A 9,895-nucleotide genomic window follows, 5' to 3' on the forward strand; every position below is an offset into this window, starting at 1 on the left:
CCTGCCCATCGCATCCTTCCGACTTTGGCCACCTTCTGGAAACTGGGTTCGCCGTTAATTGCAACGAGCTTGTGGTTCATCCTTCTCCGCCACACACCATTCTCCTGAAATGGGTTTTCGGATGGACATGGAGAAACCGGAAGTAATAAAACGATTACTTGTTTAGAGACAAACAACAAACACAACTTGTATTGACTGAATACGTTTTGGTTATGATAAAATGGAGGGAAACATTTGACAGCTACCACAGTGCCGCCCGTTCGATGGGGCACACCACAGTAGCGGCGGTTGCCTGATGATACATCCGTGCTGCCAGAGGTTGTTCTTCAACATCCCTGCTCAACCGCTGCAACTCGACAGACCAATAGCAGCTCGATGTCTCTGAAAAGCTGGCCCTGGTAGACCCTTGGTCATCATATCGGCTGGCTGATCCGACGAAGGTAGGAACTAAAGTCAAATTCGCCCCTGCTTCACCCGATTCCGCAAGAAGTGGAATTTCACATCCACGTGCTTCAGACGACCGAAAACCTTGGAATTCTCGGTGATCCGCATCGCTGACTGGTTGTCCTCGTAGAACGTAGTTGCCTCCTTCGGTTTCCACCACAGATCTTCCAGCAATCGAATTAACCACATTTCGTGACTAGCCGCTGTGCACAATGCGGTAAGTTCTGCTTCCGTCGATGAAAGGGAGACTGTCTGCTGCTTTCTGGTTATCCAACCAACCGTTGCCCCGAACACTTGTAAAATACAGCCACTGACCGAGCGCCTATCGAACTGATCATTGGCCCAATCAGCATCGGAGTATACTTCCACTGCTGCAGCATCACTTCCTCTGCGTTACATTAATCCCACGGTAACGGTTCCCTTGAGGTATCGTAGGACCCTTCTCAAGTGCACCCAGTGAATCTCATTCGGACAACTCTGGAACTGGCTTAGAAAATTCACTGCCGCTGCCAAATCCGGTCTCGTTGTCGTTGTCGCGTAGGTCAAACAACCCACGAGCTCTCGATACGGCTTGGTGATCCTTTTCTCCTCTACTCCTTTCAGCAACTTCAGACAATGCTCCAGCGGAGTTGAAATCGGCTTGCAATCGCTTATCTCGAATCTTCGCAAAACATCCTCGTGATATTGCTGCTGGCTGATCCGCATGACTCCGCCTTCCAAATCATAGTCGATTCTCATGATGAGAATCTCATCCCCAAGAAACTTTTGATGTCACCCATGTCGGTCATTTCAAATTCTCTAGACGACAAACCTGTTGGAGTAGGCAGTGACCGCCCCCAGTAGTCGAGTAAGTAGTAAACGTTGTAGAATAAGCAGCTGATCGGCGCAGTTGAGTTGTCAACATTGCGATGTTTAATAAGAGAGAGGAAGAAAACACACATCGTTTGCTTGTTGTAACCTGTTCAGTGTTAAGCTGAGCGTCGAAAGTGAGGCATTGAATACACGTGATTGTTATTGTTTTTCTGGTGTTTTATTTCGATTCCAATTCCCGGTGATAGTTCCAACAGGTTATAGGCACCAGTTGCGTAGCGCGAGTGTAAGGAATTGTATTGTTCGTGCAGTTGAAAATCGGAATTTTTGACACGCGAAAATCGAGTTTTCTCCTAAACCGTGTGTCGGACGTACGTCGGGCACAGTGCGCTGGATGGAGGGCCAGGTCCGCTATCCAGCGTACTACGTCCGACGTTAGGTTGCACGTATTGATTTTGAGAAAATTCGATTGTCGGGTGTGGGGAAACTTCGGGTTTCAACCGCGACGACAATAGTAAATCGAAAGGAAACTAGAGAACGTTTGTGTGGAAGAAAATTTTTCGGTAGAATGACCAGTGGTGCCATGTTATGGGTGCCACCACGGCACACGAAATGTGGGAAGCGTTAAAGGGCTATCACGAGCGTGGGTCTTTGACCAATAAAGTGTATGTGTTCCGTAAGTTGTGTTCCTTGAAACTGGCAGAAGGTGGTAACATGGCTCAACATCTGATGAAAGTGGCAGAGTTGGTGCATCGTCTGATTGCTCTGGGGGAAGGACTGCAGGAGCATTGGATTGTGGCCATCATTTTGTCGAGCCTGCCAAGCAGTTACGATGCACTCATAACAGCACTGGAAAGTCATCCGGTGGAAGAGCTTAAGCAGAATTACGTCAAGGGGAAGGTGCTTGATGAGTGGAAGCGGAAGTGTGAAAGTGAGGAACCTGACAAAGCAATGAAAGTGGGCACTCGCGAACATTTCCGTGGATCCCGTGTGAAGAGCGACAACAGCGACCGTAATGACAGTAAGAAGAAGAAATGTTATTTCTGCAAGAAGATGGGACATTTTTGGCGAGATTGCCCAAAATTGACCGTAAGTGACGACAGTGAAGATGATGATGATGAAGAAGAAGCGAAGGTTTCGACGATAATGCCGAAGGCACGGTGGCAGATGCGAGAGGAGAGAAATGTGTGTTTTGTTGCCACTGGAGGACAAAAGCGCAGCCAAGTAGCGGATGGATCCAAGGAAGAGGAATGGTTACTTGACTCCGGCTGCACAATGCATTTGACTGGGAAAGCAGAGCTGTTGGAAGGAATCAAGGCGTGTAAAGAAGACGTTATTTTGGCAAGAGCGATCGGTACCGCAATAGTGAATGTAACTGGGGTGAAAGATGCATGTAAGGCAATTAGGATTGAGAAAGTATTGTAAAAAAAATGTATGACTTAGCTGAGAATCCAGCTATGGAACTTCGTATCATTTGATATGTAACTATCCAGTTTACTCGGTAAAACACTTGATTGAGTGTAACTGACCCTAGAAGCCTGAATGTTCTGTTATTCTGAATCGGCTGTGAAAAGTAGCCATAGGCTTGCTTTACGCCTTATGCTTTTTTACTGTGTTGTTTCAGGGCGCTTTTAGAACCCATTGTGGTACATTTTTGCGTTATAACCCTTATTTTCTTTCTTTTCCCACAGGTAGATGAGGCTATAGGCTTTTATTGCTGCGATGACACAAATGTCCCAAATGGAGGATAACGTGCCTCTGGAGCCGATTTTCTGATACCTGATACCTGAATACCGAAATGTAGAGGTTTTGAACGGGGCGGAAAAATGTGATATTAACGGTTCAAAAGCTGAAACCCTTGAGCCTAAAAAAGCAGTGATAAAGCTTCTTAGAGATTCTAATTTATTCACTCAAATTTAACATATTTTGTACAATTTAAAGTAGAAAAATGATTATGATTTTTCTGTCTCTATTTACCAATGTCTCAAATCTTTTTATCCATGAAGAATCATTCTATTATAATAATAATCGTATAATAATAACATTCAGTTGGACACGGACGCCAACTCATCTGGCAAAGTATCTTTAATAAAATACAATAATAATTAAAAATGGAACAAAAGAAGAAACTTTATTCTTTGCATTCTACTTACTCTTCTCGGGCTTTGACAGCGTATCGACCAAGCGTTTGATGCTTCTAATTCTGTTCTCAGCATCGGTCCTTGCCACGATGGAAGTAACCGTACGGGCATCTCTCTCCATGACGTCCATGATGTTCTGGAGCTCGTGCACAAAGTTGAACTGCGAGCAGAGTTTCTTGAGCTCATGACAACATCCCAGTATTTCGGCTTCTTTTTTATCGAGAGCATGTCTCAGTGCAGCGATGTCGTTGTCCAGGCTACCAATTTTTGACTGTATTTCCTTGTTTTTCCTCACGCTATCATCATAGGCGTTTTTGATATCTTCAAAAATTTCTTCGACAGTTTTTATTTTTGTTACTAACTTAACTTTGCTATCGTAATGATAGAACGGTGTATGGTTGCAGGGACATTTGGGTTTGAAGATATATTGTGCAAGGTTAACTACGTCCCTATAAAACGGTACTGATTTGTACGATGAGGGCGCTGAGGGTATAGCGTTGCATGGCGTCATGCATACCATGCAGAATTTCCTGACAAAAATACTTGGTTCCAATTCCGTATATTCCACTTGCTTTGTTCGCTTGTAGTCGGAATATTTGACGATGTCGTTAGTTACATTTTGCTGTGTCTTTTTCATAATATCTAGTTCGTTTTGAAGATCCTGGAAATTCTTCACCTCCAACAAAATGTTATGTAGCTGCGATTTTATTCTGTTCCTGTTAATACGCATTTGTTTGAAAGCCTCAGTCGCTTTTCCACCAAGCTTCGTCAAGTTCTGTTTCAATTCTTCGATAGTTTCCATTGAGCATTGCCATTCCTGTTCCACAGCTTTCCTCTTACGCTCGTTGTTTATCCATTGTGATACTGGTCTACTGAGGGCAGAGTTATTCATGTGGAAAACATTTGCCTCAGCAATAGTCCAAGGTTCCAAATGCACCAGATCGAAATTGACGGAAGTAGCAGAACAATTTGTTAGAACAACAACGAGATTTTTCTGAAGGACGTCTGGTATTGAGCTTCTCAACAGACAAAACGTATTGCGTAAGTTAACTGTGGCTCGGGCCTGTGTTCCATTTATAACGAGGATGATTGCAGTCAACTCTCCACTCTGCTCCGCAGCTCCCATAATTTGCTGAATATTTAAGTCATCCTGAGCCGCCCCTTTGGTATCACTGAGCCCTGGGGTGTCTATGAAATTGAATGTCGTGTCCTCTTTTCTGAAATTATATACAGTACAGGCTCTAGTTTGACTATGTGAAGAATCCTGAACGTTGTCTTCGTGGTGGTTTAGACCCTCGGTTGCCTTATAATGCTTCGTGGGAATGGCAATTTTCAAATTGTCAAGTGTACCGTTATGGAAATAATTCGTCAGATAGTTTATCAGAGTTGATTTGCCTGAGCCGGTTTCGCCCAACAGAATAATGTTGTTTTTCTTGTGACGAACTTGTTTCCACGACTGCGGAATGGATTCCATGACGAATACGATTTACGGTGAAGATTTTTTTTTAAGATCTGAGAAAAGAGAGAACGCAGTTAATAATCATTGGCAAACTTTAAAAGCAGGATTGGCCCATGCCTTAATCAGACCCAGCTCCCTGGATTGTTTTATGAATTCTGGATATAAATGCATGGTTCTATGTCAATTGGCCAAATAACGTGTTGCCAATGAAAAAACAGATGAGCATGGTTAATAATATTTGGTGTACACGGAGAAATCAAACTACCTAATTTTTGGGTCGATTTTACTCAAAGCTGAGTATATCGAATAAACTAGTTACCCAAAATTAGGTTGTTTTCCCTCTTTACCTCACCGATGTTGTCAAAACCAAACAGAGATGCATCTACCCAACGGGGGTCCTTGAGCCCAATAAGCCAATTTTGGGTAAATGCAGGTTTACTCAAATTTGGGTTGAATGAGGGGGGGTCTTGGGTTGAATTTACCTACTCTTAAGTAAATGTTTTTGCTGGAGGTGAAGGCAATTCACCTAGTGTGAGTTTAATCGATTTACTCAAATTTGGCTTATTGGGCCGAACTATGGGATTGCGTCAAAAGAACTCAATTTTGGGTAGTTTGGCGGTTCCGTGTATAATGGTATCCTTTTTTTGCATTCGTTCAGCGCGTGGTAGGCACGAAAATTCTCTTTGTTCTAAGAAGGCCACAAAACTTCTGTCAATTTCGGTATGGTCTTGCTGAATAACTTTGCTACAGTGACATCTTGGGCATCATCTGGGTTATCCATTTTTTTCCACATTTTAAATAGAAAAACCACACCCAAAATTTACATATATTTTCTTCTATGATGTTACACTATTTAAGGTATCAAAATTTCATTACCGTTTAATTGCTGATAACCAGGCACCAAAATTATCTCTATCAATTATCATTATCAGTCCTATCTTTTGATAGTATCAACTGATACTATCAGTAGGGGCACTGATAGAGATAGTATCAATTTTTTTAAACTGATGGATAGAAGATAAAATAATTATCTCTATCAGCTGATAGAAGGTTACTGATACTATCAGCATTTTTACTATCAAGGATAGACGTGGTCTATCTCTATCATCTATCTTTAGAAAAAAGATACTATCAGAAAAATTCTATCATTATCTCTATCTATCCTATCATTGATAGCAAATCCGGAACATAAATCTTCCGCATAGTGGGAAAAAATTGAATAAAAAAATATTAACTTTAAATGAAATATTGGTTTAAATCAACAATTTTTATCTTCCGGATACCAAAAAACGAGTTCCGCCGCCATTTTGAAATCCAAGATGGCGGCCATCGGATTTCAAAAATGGTTGTAAACCCATGCAATATGGATATTTTTGGAACGGGCTCGAAGAGTAGATGTCAAAAATCGGTATCCGCCGCCATTTTGAAATCCAAGATGGCGGCCATTGGATTTCACAAACTGTTGTAAACCCATGCAATATGGGTATTTTCGGAACGGACTCGAAGAGTAGAAGCCAAAAATCGATGTCCGCCGCCATTTTGAAATCCAAGATGGCGGCCATCGGATTTCAAAAATGGTTGAAAACCCATGCAATATGGGTATTTTCGGAACGGGCTCGAAGAGTAGAAGCCAAAAATCGATGTCCGCCGCCATTTTGAAATCCAAGATGGCGGCCATCGGATTTCAAAAATGGTTGAAAACCCATGCAATATGGGTATTTTCGGAACGGGCTCGAAGAGTAGAAGTCAAAAATCGATGTCCGCCGCCATTTTGAAATCCAAGATGGCGGCCATCGGATTTCAAAAATGATTGTAAACCCATGCAATATGGGTATTTTCGGAACGGGCTCGAAGAGTAGAAGCCAAAAATCGATGTCCGCCGCCATTTTGAAATCCAAGATGGCGGCCATCGGATTTCAAAAATGGTTGTAAACCCATGCAATATGGGTATTTTTGGAACGGGCTCGAAAAGTAGAAGCCAAAAATCGATGTCCGCCGCCATTTTGAAATCCAAGATGGCGGCCATCGGATTTCAAAAATGGTTGTAAACCCATGCAATACAGGTCGGACTCGATTATCCGGGGGTTCTATTAACCGGGGGCCTGATTATCCGGGGCTCGATTATCCGGAAAAAATGGCTCGATTATCCGGGGACCAAATAATTTTTCGTTTTGTTTGCACAATTTTAGATGGAAATATGTCAAAAGGTGTAGCAAATGTCAAATACAACACCAATAAATCAGATTCAGCCTATTTGAGAATTATTTTAATTATGTAGATTTTTCGGCTAAAATTTCATTTTCAACAAACATGATTATAATCATTCCAGCCGTTGAGATTAAGGACTATTACACCATACTAGCTTGCTTCTATGTTCATCGAACTGTTTTTGATTGATAAATCTTAAAAATAAAATAAAAAAGTATGGCTCGATTATCCGGAAATTCGATTATCCGTGGAGAATTTTTTTCGGAGTTACCCGGATAATCGAGTCCGACCTGTATGGGTATTTTCGGAACGGGCTCGAAGAGTAGAAGCCAAAAATCGATGTCCGCCGCCATTTTGAAATCCAAGATGGCGGCCATTGGATTTCGAAAACAATTGTAAACCCATGCAATATGGGTATTTTCGGAACGGGCTCGAAAAGTAGAAGCCAAAAATCGATGTCCGCCGCCATTTTGAAATCCAAGATGGCGGCCATCGGATTTCAAAAATGGTTGTAAACCCATGCAATATGGGTATTTTCGGAACGGGCTCGAAGAGTAGAAGCCAAAAATCGATGTCCGCCGCCATTTTGAAATCCAAGATGGCGGCCATTGGATTTCGAAAACTATTGTAAACCCATGCAATATGGGTATTTTCGGAACGGGCTCGAAGAGTAGAAGCCAAAAATCGATGTCCGCCGCCATTTTGAAATCCAAGATGGCGACCATCGGATTTCAAAAACGGTTGAAAACCCATGCAATATGGGTATTTTCGGAACGGGCTCGAAGAGTAGAAGCCAAAAATCGATGTCCGCCGCCATTTTGAAATCCAAGATGGCGGCCATCGGATTTCAAAAACTGTTGTAAACCCATGCAATATGGGTATTTTTGGAACGGGCTCGAAGAGTAGATGTCGAAAATCGATGTCCGCCGCCATTTTGAAATCCAAGATGGCGGCCATTGGATTTCAAAAACTGTTGTAAACCCAAGCAATATGGGCATTTTTGGAACGGGCTCGAAAAGTAGAAGCCAAAAATCGATGTCCGCCGCCATTTTGAAATCCAAGATGGCGGCCATCGGATTTCAAAAATGGTTGTAAACCCATGCAATATGGGTATTTTCGGAACGGGCTCGAAGAGTAGAAGCCAAAAATCGATGTCCGCCGCCATTTTGAAATCCAAGATGGCGGCCATTGGATTTCGAAAACTATTGTAAACCCATGCAATATGGGTATTTTCGGAACGGGCTCGAAGAGTAGAAGCCAAAAATCGATGTCCGCCGCCATTTTGAAATCCAAGATGGCGGCCATCGGATTTCAAAAACGGTTGAAAACCCATGCAATATGGGTATTTTCGGAACGGGCTCGAAGAGTAGAAGCCAAAAATCGATGTCCGCCGCCATTTTGAAATCCAAGATGGCGGCCATCGGATTTCAAAAACGGTTGAAAACCCATGCAATATGGGTATTTTCGGAACGGGCTCGAAGAGTAGAAGCCAAAAATCGATGTTCGCCGCCATTTTGAAATCCAAGATGGCGGCCATCGGATTTCAAAAACTGTTGTAAACCCATGCAATATGGGTATTTTCGGAACGGGCTCGAAGAGTAGAAGCCAAAAATCGATGTCCGCCGCCATTTTGAAATCCAAGATGGCGGCCATCGGATTTCAAAAACTGTTGTAAACCCAAGCAATATGGGTATTTTCGGAACGGGCCCGAAGAGTAGATGTCGTAAATCGATGTCCGCCGCCATTTTGAAATTCAAGATGGCGGCCATCGGATTTCAAAAAATGTTGTAACCCCATGCAATATGGGTATTTTTGGAACGGGCTCGAAGAGTAGATGTCGAAAATCGATGTCCACCGCCATTTTGAAATCCAAGATGGCGGCCATCGGATTTTGAAAATCGGTAGAAACCCATGCAATATGGGTATTTTCGAAACGGGCTCGAAGAGTTGAAGTCGAAAATCGATGTCCGTCGCCATTTTGAAATCCAACAAGGCGGCCATCGTATTTAAAAAAATGGTTGTAAACCCATGCAATATGGGTATTTTTGGAACGGGCTCGAAGAGTAGATGTCGAAAATCGGTGTACGCCGCCATTTTGAAATCCAAGATGGCGGCCAACGGATTTTGAAAATCAATAGACACCCATGAAATATGGGTATTTTCGGAACGGGCTCGAAGAGTAGAAGTCAAAAATCGATGTTTGGCGCCATTTTGAAATTCAAGATGGCGGCCATCGGATTTCAAAAACGGTTGAAAACCCATGCAATATGGGTATTTTCGTAACGGGCTCGAAGAGTAGAAGCCAAAAATCGATGTTCGCCGCCATTTTGAAATCCAAGATGGCGGCCATCGGATTTCAAAAACTGTTGTAAACCCATGCAATATGGGTATTTTTGGAATGGGCTCGAAGAGTAGATGTCGAAAATTGATGTCCGCCGCCATTTTGAAATCCAAGATGGCGGCCATTGGATTTCAAAAACTGTTGTAAACCCATGCAATATGGGTATTTTCGGAACGGGCTCGAAGAGTAGAAGCCAAAAATCGATGTCCGCCGCCATTTTGAAATCCAAGACCGGGGGCCTGATTATCCGGGGCTCGATTATCCGGAAAAAATGGCTCGATTATCCGGGGACCAAATAATTTTTCGTTTTGTTTGCACAATTTTAGATGGAAATATGTCAAAAGGTGTAGCAAATGTCAAATACAACACCAATAAATCAGATTCAGCCTATTTGAGAATTATTTTAATTATGTAGATTTTTCGGCTAAAATTTCATTTTCAACAAACATGATTATAATCATTCCAGCCGTTGAGATTAAGGACTATTACACC

The sequence above is a fragment of the Aedes albopictus genome, chromosome 1 (genome assembly GCF_035046485.1).
Source record: "Aedes albopictus strain Foshan chromosome 1, AalbF5, whole genome shotgun sequence".
In the NCBI taxonomy this organism is placed as follows: Eukaryota; Metazoa; Arthropoda; class Insecta; order Diptera; family Culicidae; genus Aedes; species Aedes albopictus.